Here is an 11,034-nt window from a genome sequence, read left to right as displayed (position 1 = left end):
CAAGCAGTGGAGCTGGGATTGAAATTCTCATAGGCTGTTTGACTCCACCAGTTTACTATTCGGCCTTTCACACAAAACCAACTTTCCTTCCTTCCTCCCTTCCTGCCTGCCTGCCTGCCTTCCTTCCTTCCTTCCAACCTTCCTTCCTTCCTTCCTTCCTTCCTTCCTTCCTTCCTTCCTTCCAACCTTCCTTCCTTCCTTCCTTCCTTCCTTCCTTCCAACCTTCCTTCCTTCCTTCCTTGGTTCGTTCCTTCCTTCCTTAGTTCCTTCTCTTCTCTTCTGTTTTCTTTTCTTTTCTTTTGAGACAAGATCTTACTCTGTCACCCAGGCTGGAGTGCAGTGGTGCACTCACAGCTCACTGCACCCCTGACCTCTCAGGCCCAATTGATCCTCTCACCTGACCCTCCTGAGTCAATGGGACTATAGGAGTATGCCAATATGCCCAGCTAATTTTTTTATTTTTTGTAGATATGGGGTTTCACCCTGTTGCCCAGGCTTGTCTCAAACTCCTGGGCTCAAGCAATTCCCCCTCCTCCGCCTCACAAAGTGCTGAGATTACAGGCGTGAACCACCATACAGTCTGGGCCAACAAAACTTTCAACAACAAACATTTCAGCTAAACTTGCACTATTGAGCCCTGGGGCTATAAGATGAAAAGATATGTACTTGCCCTAAAGGATTGGACTCTCTAGTGAGGGGACCAACATGTAAACAAGCCATAATGTCTCAGGGCATTGATATTTCTGTGGAAATATTAGATTCAAGGCATAGAGGCAGAGAAGGGAGAGCTAATTGATTTCTCTCAAGCATCGGCCCTAGGGCTTAGCTCTGCGGTGGGAAATATCCCTCCAACAGGTCATAAGCTACTTTAGTGAACATGTTCTCCACAGCGGAGAACCAAAGGCCCAGGCACCTCACCTATGGCCCTTTCTTCTGTGGATGAGAGGAGAGCTGGGAGCAGCAAATCTTGAGGGAATATCAGGCTCTCAGGCCACATTTGTAAGTGAGCTTTGAGACAGAGACCAGCAGGAGAGTTCTGCCTTGTAAGATTAGGGCTAGAGGCTTTCTGACTCTGGGCACTGAGGCCAGGAGGGTGGGGAAATCAGGGAAGGACCTAAAAGGGGGAAAAAGACGAAGGAAAATGGGAACAAACCACCTGTTTAGAGTGAGAAAATGCAGCTTCCAGAGGAATGGGGCAATAGTCATTGGGACGCGGTGAGGGGTGATGGAAGAAGAAGCAGGAGAATCCTCCAGTTTGAGACCCAGTTTTGCCTCTTAGGAGCACATCATCCTTTGAGTCTCAATTTTATCATCTGTCTAATGGGCATAATAACATTGCGCTTATCTACCTCCCACAGTTGTTAAAAGATTAATTAAGATAATATATGTGAAAGTGCCTCCAGGTGTGGTGGCTCATGCCTGTAATCTCAGCACTTTGGGAGGCCGAGGCAGGCGGATCATGAGGTCAAGAGATCGAGACCATCCTGGCCATCATGGTGAAACCCCATTTCTTCTAAAAATACAAAAATTAGCTGGGCGTGGTGGCGTGCACCTGTAGTCCCAGCTACTCAGGAGGCTGAGGCAAGAGAATTGCTTGAACCCGGGAGGCGGAAGTTGCAGTGAACTGAGATCGAGCCACTGCACTCCAGCCTGGCGACAGAGCAAGACTCCATAAAAAAAAAAAAAAAAAAAAAAAAAAAAAGGAAAGAAAGTCCTTTCCAAATGAAATGATGGGATGGCATGCATGGTCTTTCTAGCCAGGGCCTAGCTCTGTGTGCTTGGGTAAGTTACCACAGGGAAAAAAAGAGGAACGCAGGGAACAGGGCTTGCCTACAGTCTCTGGCAGTCACTAAAGGGGCCTGACTTAGAACTCAAAGCTCCTGCAGGGAGGGAGTCTCACTGACCTCCCCTCCATCCCCACTCCCCACTTAGTGAGAAAGTTTGGCGGCTGATGTAGAAGGTCCCTCCTCCTAGAGGTCAGGGACTGTGTCCTATGGGACTTGAACAAAACAAAACCAAAGCAAATCCATTTTGACAGAGCATCCTTGATAAAGAAGGTTTTCTAACATTTCAAACAGAATAAAACCTCTGTTTTAATATTAATCACATTTGGTCTAGCATCTTCCAGACCAAACAAGAATGGGATAGAAACTGCACTGAGCCTGAGTCCCTGGCCTTAGGTGTGGGTGTCTGTGGTCCCTGTTCATTGTAGTGCTGTCTATAGGAGAGAGGGGTTTGCTGTAGGGGCCCCCCCTCCAAGTCCCAGGGGGTCCTGGTCTGAAGGCCTCACAGCCTACAGCCTGGGGGAGGAAGGGTGGCTGTCAGGGAGGAGGGGGCTGCTGTGAACGGGCCACTACTCCAGGGACATTGGGAGCTGACTCCACCTTTTCTGGCCTCTCCTGTGAGGGAGAAGGAAGGAGGAAGTGGGAGGAGAAAGAGGGGGAGAAGGAAGGGGCCTGAGAACTGGGAAGGATAATACAAAAAGAAGGGCTTGAAAAGAGGGAGCAGCCAGGCCCAGTGACTCATGCCTGTAATCCCAGCACTTTGGGAGGCCAAGGTTAGAGGATCCCTTGAGCCCGGGAGTTTGAGACCAGCCTAGGCAACATAATGAGACCCAGTCTCTAATTTTTTTTTAAAATTGGAAAATTATATATATGTATTATATATGTATATATAATACATATACAATTTTTTATATGTATTATATATGTATATATAATACATATACAAATTTTTATATGTATTATATATGTATATATATTCATATATGTATTATATATGTATATATAATGTAAATATAATATATAAAAATATATATTTTCATATATATTATATATATAATACACACACACATATATATGGAGAGAGAGAGAGAGAGAGGGAGGAAGTGAGGAGAAGGAGGAGAAAGTGAGGTGGAGGAGGCTGACTCAGCACAGGAGGTCAGAACAAAGTAGCCATTTTGCACATCAAGGGCCTGGAATCTCCCCCACCTCCTCCAGGCCCTTTCTGCAGCCCCATCTCAGGATCCCCCATTCCTCCTTAATCCTCAACCTTCTGAGGGATGCGAGGCCTTCCGAGCAGGGGCTGCCTTCCTTGGCAGCAGACAAAAGGCCATTTCTGAGTTACAGAAAATGTGTTCGTTTGCTTCAGAGCCGGGTGAGGGCTGCCCGGGCCGGTCCTGGGCCAGGCGGGAGTCTTAGCAGAGGGGGCCTGTCAGTCACCAGGAGCCCTCGTGAAAGGGGCCCCTTGTCAACTTCCCCTGCCTTTGAAGTGACTGGGATGGCGTGCTCAATTAAAAGCCCATCAGTCTGTAAGTAAATCAACGCCTATCAGGCTTGTCACATCAAACAAACGATTATTACCCCAGCCCGCCCACCCCATTAATCTGGCTGTTCCTTCTTGACGGCTCAGGGTCAGGGCAGCGTAAATCCTGTACTGGATTGCAGCCACCTGGATTGGGATGAAAGCGGTGGCGCAACCTGCAAGGCCACACTCAGGCACTTCCCAGAGTCCCCAGGAAGGAGGGAGGATGGAGGAAAACGCTCCCAGAGACAGAGACAGGAGAGGCGCCTGCAGACAGGGCCATGTGAAGCACCTGGAACAGAAAGAAATGAAGGAGACAGAGAGAAAAGTGGTGGAAAGAGAAAGAGCTGGGAAAATGGACCAAGATAGAAATAACTGGAAGCGGAGAACCAAAGTTGTTGAGGCAGGTGACATAAGAACTCACTCAGAATGCTGTGAATGAATGAAGGCCCCCAGAAGACAAGGAGGTCTCGGGATGAAATCTCCCCAATACTAGGTTCTGAGTCTCAAAGTCAGAGAGTGATGAGGCCAGGCCGATGTCAGCACCCCCCGACCTCACTTAGCCTTGGGGGTGGTGGTGGGAGGCAGAGTTCAGGGCTTTGCTAAGCAATGCCTTGTATCAGACATGATGGCCAGAACTTGATATTCTGCAATCAAAGGATATGAACAGACACATCAGGCCAGATGATCAGGTTCTGATTTTCTGCTGCATGAGCCCCTGAGAAGCACTTTGCTCCAGATCATTTCTCCTGGGCTGTGTGTATTGGTTTGGAGATTTTTTCTGCTCCTGAGATTAGGCTTCTGGCTTTCCCCGCTGAGGACCAGAGAAAAAGGCAGGAGTAGAGAGAAGAGGAAGCAAGATAGCTTGAAGGAGAGGCTAGGGTGGGAAGGGAAGTGTGGAGGGGAGGGGGAGGAAGGAAGTCAAGCATCTCTCCTGGAAGAGCAACGCATGCTTTTTAAGGAAAGAGAACAGTCTTTCCCCAAGAGGCGGTTCCAGATGACTCGTGATGTTCTATCCTTAAAAAGGCCATCACATGCCTTCCCCATCGCCAAAGAGACAGGAGTGGAGCAGGGAGACTGAGGACGGGAACTTCTTCCACCCACCTGACCCCCGAGCTCCACTTGCTTAGCCTGGCAGACACTGCTGAACTCTTACTAGTCGAGGAAGGAACATTCTCACTAGGCTTAGGAGGCCAAGCTTAGGAGGATTGCTTGAGGCCAGGAATTTGAGACCAGTCTGTTCAACATAGTGAGACCCTGTCTCTACAAAATTAAAAAAGAAATTAGCCAAGTGTGGTGGTGCACCTGTGGTCCCAGTCATTTAAGAGGCTGAGGCAGGAGGATGGCTTGAGCCTAGGAGTTGGAGGCTGCAGTGAGCTGCACTCCACCCTGGACAACAGAGCAAGACTCTATCTCAGAAAAAAAAAAGATAAAAAAAGAAAATTCTCAAAGATACTGAAGACATTTACCCTCATCCCTATCCTCCCCTGTGCATGGTAAGAACCGCTCACTGCAAACCTGGGAGACTTGCACCTGCCGCATACATGGGCTTTCTCAAATGATTCTCCCTCCAGCCTGCTGTCCACTCCAGCATTGTACATGCCTTCTTCTCTTATCAGGACCCAGCAGTGTAGTGTCTTTTCCTTATCCCTCTGAGTTGGTAGACATGTCGACTCATTCCAGTGTCAGCAAGGCCTTTCACAGAGATAATAAGTCTTGGTCTACAGATATTTTACAAAGCGCCAGAATTATCTGTCATTCCTGCTTTCATTCATTCAACCAAAACTTAGTATTGAGTGAGCACTTACAACTTACAGGCTCTTTTCTAAATCTCAGGGTTACAGCAGTAAATATGACGGGCAAGGCCAAGGGATATGTGGGAGGTTTTGCAAAGACCTTGGATGTTTGACGTCATCTTTATTTATTTGTCATGTATGGATTCAGCTATTTCACAGATATTACACAGATATTTCCTCAGCACCTTCCATGTCTAAGTAACATGCCCCACAAGAAAGCAAAGAAGAATGAGACACAAATGCTATCTTCCTGGGGGAGAAATAAGACACAGATCATGAAAAACTCAAGAGCATTTATAAAGTCATAGGTGATCCATCCCGGCTACCACGGTGAAACCCCGTCTCTAGTAAAAATACAAAAAATTAGCTGGGCGTGGTGGTGGGCACCTGTAGTCCCAGCTACTTGGGAGGCTGAGGCGGGAGAATGGCTGAACCCGGGAGGCGGAGGTTGCAGTGGGCCGAGATCGCGCCACTGCACTCCAGCCTGGGCCATACAGTGAGACTCCGTCTCAAAAAAAAAACAAAAAAAACAAAAAACAAAAAAAAAAAAAAAAGTTGTAGGTGCCATAAGCCAGAAAAGGATGGGAGATAATTCAGAGACAGAAGATAATTTATCCAGGTTATTTCTTAGTTTGTTTGTTTATTTATTTATTTTGAGAGAGAGTCTTATTCTGTCACCCAGGCTGGAGTGCCGTGGCGTGATCTTGGCCCACTGCAACCTCTGCCTCCCTGGTTTACGCGATTCTCCTGCGTCGGCCTCCCCAGTAGTTGGGATTACAGGCGCACGTCACCACTCCAGGCTAATTTTTATATCTTTAATAGAGACGGGGTTTCGCCATGTTGGCCAGGCTGGTCTCGAACTCCTGACCTCAGGTGATCCACCCACCTCGGCCTCCCAAAGTGCTGGGATTACAAGTGGGAGTCACCGTGCCTGGCCAAACCAGGTTATTTCTTAGTGAAGATCTGGAATTAAAAAACCCGTTAATTGTTTAATCATAACAACTTTTTAATATACTCTGTGATAAAGAACAATGAGGGCTCAATGTTTATTATGATTGTTATTGTCAGTGATGACAATGTAATTCATTGTCATTGTAATTACAGACATGTCACAAGCCCCCCCTCTCTATGGACACCCTGCAACTCCATTTCAGTCCTCTTTGGAAGTCAGGGGTATGGTGGAAAATTCCCAGAAATGGGAGCTGTGCTCCTTAAAAGAGGCAGAGTGGTGCAGAGGTAGAGCGAGTAGGCTCTGAAACCAGACAGCCATTCAAAAGCAAGCTTCAAATGCTGGCTCGACTGCTTGCCTGCTGTGAGGCCACCAGCAAATCACTTGAACTCCCTGTGTGTGTTTCCCCATCTGTTAAATTGGGGTGATAACAGTACTGGCCTCATAGGGTTATATGACAATTAAATGCATGTAAAGCATTCACAACTGTGCCCAACAGACAGTATGCATTCAATAATGCCTGTCATGCTTATGGCCCTACGTCATACAAAGTGGTCTCTTGAAGGTACAATCAGCATGATGCTAAGGAGGGCACTTATTAAAGTAATGCAGTTGTCTTCGTGTATTTAAACATCAGTGAGAGTCATTTATATTCATTTTACTTTTAAAATTCTTCCGGAGTTCAGTACATGTGTGGTAAATATTTGAAGAATTTGTTTTTTACTAATATAATGTGTTTGTTAGCACTTAATATTTGATGCATACAAAAGAGTGTATGCATTGTATATATAAATGTTAGCCTCTCCTCTTCGGTCTTCTGGTCTCTGCTCCAGAAATGACCACCTTCTGGAATTTTATTTTATTTTTTTTGAGAAGGAGTTTCGCTCTTGTTGCCCAGGCTGGAGTGCAGTGGTGTAATCTCGGCTCACTGCAACCTCTGCCTCTCAGGTTCAAGTGATTCTCTTGCCTCAGCCTCCTGAGTAGCTGGGATTACAGGCGCCCGCCACCACTCCCGGCTAATTTTTGTATTCTTAGTAGAGACGAGGTTTCACCACGTTGGCCAGGATGGTCTCGAACTCCTGACCTCATGATCCACCCATCTTGGCCTCCCAAAGTGTTGGGATTACACGCATAAGCCACCGCGTCTGCTCTAATTTTTGTATTTTTAGTAGAGATGAGGTTTCACCATGGTGGCCAGGCTGGTCTCGAGCTCCTGACTTCAGGTGATCCACCTGTCTCAGCCTCCTGAAATACTGGGATTATAGCCGTGAGCCACTGCATCCAGCCACTTTCTGGAATTTTATGTTTATTTTCCTTTTGCTTTTTTTTTTTTTAAAAGCTTCATTAAAAAAATAAAGTACAACATACATAATAATAAAATGCACAGATTCTAAGTGTACTGCTCAATTAATTTTTACACACTATACACTTAGGTAACCACACCTGGATTAAGTCATGGAATATTATTTATACTCTAGAAATGTCCCTTCCCAGTCAATCCTCCCTCCACCCCCATCCCAAGGTAACCACTGTTCTGATATATGTCAGTGTAGATTAGTTTTGGAATTGTTAGGTATGTACTCTTGTCTTTTGGGCAGCATTCTATTTGCAAGATTCCTCCATGTTACTGTATGCATCAGTAGCTCATTCTTTTTTGTGGTTGAGGAGTATGCCACTGTAGAATAAACCGTGCAATTTGTTCACTCATTTTATTATTCATGGGCATTTGCACTGTGTCTATTTTCTGGCTATTATTAAGAAACCTGCCATGAACTCTCCTGTCCACATCTTTTGGGGCACATATTTACTCATTAATGTTGGGTATAACAGGAGTGTAATTGCTATGTCACCACTTAGGTACATGTTATAATAGATACTTCAAACAGTTTTCCAATATTTGGTATTGTTAGTTAAAAAACATGTTCAGCCATATTGGTAGTTGTCATGGGCTATACATTTCCCTTTGTCTCTATTTTAGTTGTATTCAGTACTTCTTTTTTTTTTTTTTTTTTTTGAGACAAGGTCTCTTGCTGTTGCCTAGGCTGGAGTCCAGTGGCATGAACACTGCTCACTGCAGGCTTGATCTCCCAGGTCTAAGTGATTCTCCCACCTCAGCCTCCTGAGTAGCTGGGACTACAGGCGTGCACCACTGTACCCAGCTAATTTTTGTATTTTTTGTAGAGATGGGGTTTTGCTTTTTGCTGTTGGCTGGGCTGGTCTTGAACTCCTGGGCTCAAGTGATCTTCTCACCTTGGCCTCCCAAAGTGCTGGGATTATAGAACTGAGCCACCATTCCTAGCTATAGTTGCATCCAATAACTTGTGATATGTTATTTTCATTGCCATTCAGTTCAAAATGTTTTCTGATTTCCATATATATATATATAGCAAATATTTTCTCCCATTCTGTGACTTGCCTTTTCTTGTTATTAGTGGTATTTTTTTTGTTAACTAGAAGCTTGATATTTTAATGAGTTTTTTTCACTTTTACTCAAGCATATTTAGAAAAGTATATTCCTTAATTTCTGAATATCTGGGGATTTCCTAGTTATCTTTCTGTTTTGGACTTCTTGCTCAATTTCATTGTCATCAGAGAATATCCTTAGAATTACTTCAGTACTTTAAAATTTACTTAGGTATGTTAACATTTCCAACAGTACTTGTGGATCTGAATTTTTCTCCCTTAGTTCTGTCAGTCTTTGCTTTATTTATTTTGAGGCCACGTTACTATGTGTATACAAAGTCAAACTTGCCATTTTTTTAATTGAATTGATCCCTTTATTGTTAGGAAATATTCAGTAAAACTGCTTGCCTTAAAGTTTACTTTCTCTGATATTTGTCTAGCTATACCAGCTTTCTTTTGATTGTTTGCTTGATGTATCTTTTTCATCCTTTTAGCTTCAACCTTTTCCATTTTTGTGCTGCTGCATAACCAACCACCACAAAACGTAGTGGCATAAACCAACAAACAATTTGTTATGCTTATAGGTATTGTGGGTGAAGAATTTGGACAGAGCTTAGCAGGGACACTTCATATCTGTTCTACATTGTCTGGAGTCTTAGCTGGAAAGATGTGAATGATTGGGGGCTAGAATCTGGAGACTTCTTCAGTCACATGTCTGTTACCTGGACTGGGCTAACTTGAGACTTGACTCAGCTAGGACTGTTGATTGTAGTGCCTACTTGGACTTCCTTATAACATGGTGGACTTGAGTAGTCAGATTTCTCACACAGTGGCTCAGAGCTCCAAAAGTGACTGTTTCACCAAACAAGGCATAAATTGCATAGACTTTTACACTCTTGCCTCAAAAGTCCCGCGGTGTTACTTCTTCTGTACTCTGTTGGTTGAAGGAACCACATGCCCACACAGATTGGGGAAGGGAGACAGACCCCATCTCTTAATGAGCGGGGTGCCAAAGGATTTGTGGCTATGTTTTAAAACTGCCACACAACTTTTCTTTTCGTATCCTTATATTTGAGGTTTATTTTTATCCAGTCTCACAATCTTTGTCTTTTAATTGGCATCTTTGGACCACTTATATTTAATTACTGACACTATGATTTAAACTCATCATCTTACAATTTACTTTCTATTTGTTCCATGTGTTTTTTTTGGTTAATTTTTCCCCTTTCTCTCCTTCTTTGGATTATTCATGCATTTAAAAAATTATTCCACTTCCCTGCTCTAAAGCTTGTTTACTGTACATTCTTTTATTGTTCTTTGGTGATTACCCTAGAATTTGCATGCCGTCTTTGCTCAAGGGGCCATGCTAATCTTCTCTGTATTCTTCCCATTTTAGTGTATATGCTGCCAAAGTGAACACAATGTTTAGCCTAGAGATTGCAACATGTTTGATTATTTTATTATAACCTATCTTAAATTACCAGAGTTGGCCTCCATATCCATGGGTTCCATATCTGTGGATTCAACCAAACTTTGGTCAAAAATATTTGGGAAAAAAATGGATGATTACATCTATACCGAACATGTACAGACTTTTCTCTTGTTATTATTCCCTAAGTAATTCAGTAAAACAACTATTTACATAGCACTTACAGTGTATGAGGTATTATAAGTAATCTAGAGATGATTTAAAGTATATGGAAGGATGTGTGTAGGTTATAGGCAAATACTATGCCATTTTATGTAAGGGACTTGAACATCTGTGGATTTTGGTGTCTGTGGGAAGTCCTGGATCAAATCCCTAACAGACACAGAGGAACAACTGTACAGGTCATATCCTGGACAATGCAAGAACCTCACAACACTTTAACTTCATTTACCCTTCTCCTACCTTTTGTGCTATTGTTAACATATATTTAATTCTCTCTATATTTTGAACTCTGTAAGACATTAGTGTTATTGTTGTATGTAGTAAATATTAATTTAGAAATTTTACTTTTTTGGTGCTGTTCATTTTTTCTTTTTTTAAATTTTATTTTTATTTTTATTTTTTTAATACAGTCTTGCTCTGTCACCCAGGCTGGAGTGCAGTGACATGATCTCGGCTCACTGCAACTTCCACTTCCTAGATTCAAGTGATTCTTGTGCCTCAGCCTCCCCAGTAGCTGGGACTATAGGCATGCATTGCCACTTCCTGCTGATTTTTGTATTTTTGGTAGAGATGGGGTCTCAGTATGTTGGCCAGGCTGGTCTAGAGCTTCTGACCTCAGGTGATCTGCCTGCCTCGGCCTCCCAAGGTGCTGGGATTACAGGTGTGAGCCACCGCGCCTAGCCTGTTTATTCCGTCTTTCATTACTGTTTTCATCTGGGATTATCTTCTGCCTGAAAAAATTCTTCCGGTATTTCTTTGAATGTAGCTATGCCAACAATAAGTTCTCTCAGTTTTTGTTTGCCCTAAAATGTCTTTACTATGCCTTCACTTTTGAAGGATATTTTCATTGAATATAACATTTTAAGTTGGTAATTACTTTCTTTCAGCACTTTAACAATTTTTTTTATCCATTTTTTCTCTTGCTTAGCTGT

General features: G+C 43.5%; 1 long non-coding RNA gene and 1 other non-coding gene across 2 annotated transcripts; both read right to left on the bottom strand.

Annotated features, from left to right (window-relative positions):
• Positions 1-297: 297 nt before the first annotated feature.
• On the bottom strand, positions 298-8,198 carry LOC115836258. Its single transcript, XR_004031220.1, has 2 exons — positions 8,159-8,198; positions 298-397 (listed from the first exon to the last, which is right to left on the bottom strand). It is a non-coding gene; the product is annotated as an uncharacterized LOC115836258 (long non-coding RNA).
• A 1,565-nt stretch (positions 8,199-9,763) lies between these two features.
• Positions 9,764-9,871, bottom strand: LOC115836465. Its single transcript, XR_004031547.1, has one exon. It is a non-coding gene; the product is annotated as a U6 spliceosomal RNA (small nuclear RNA).
• Positions 9,872-11,034: the final 1,163 nt, after the last annotated feature.

Source organism: Nomascus leucogenys, chromosome 8 (assembly GCF_006542625.1).
Source record: "Nomascus leucogenys isolate Asia chromosome 8, Asia_NLE_v1, whole genome shotgun sequence".
NCBI classification, from domain to species: domain Eukaryota; kingdom Metazoa; phylum Chordata; class Mammalia; order Primates; family Hylobatidae; genus Nomascus; species Nomascus leucogenys.
This window is presented reverse-complemented; position numbering and strand designations above follow the sequence as displayed.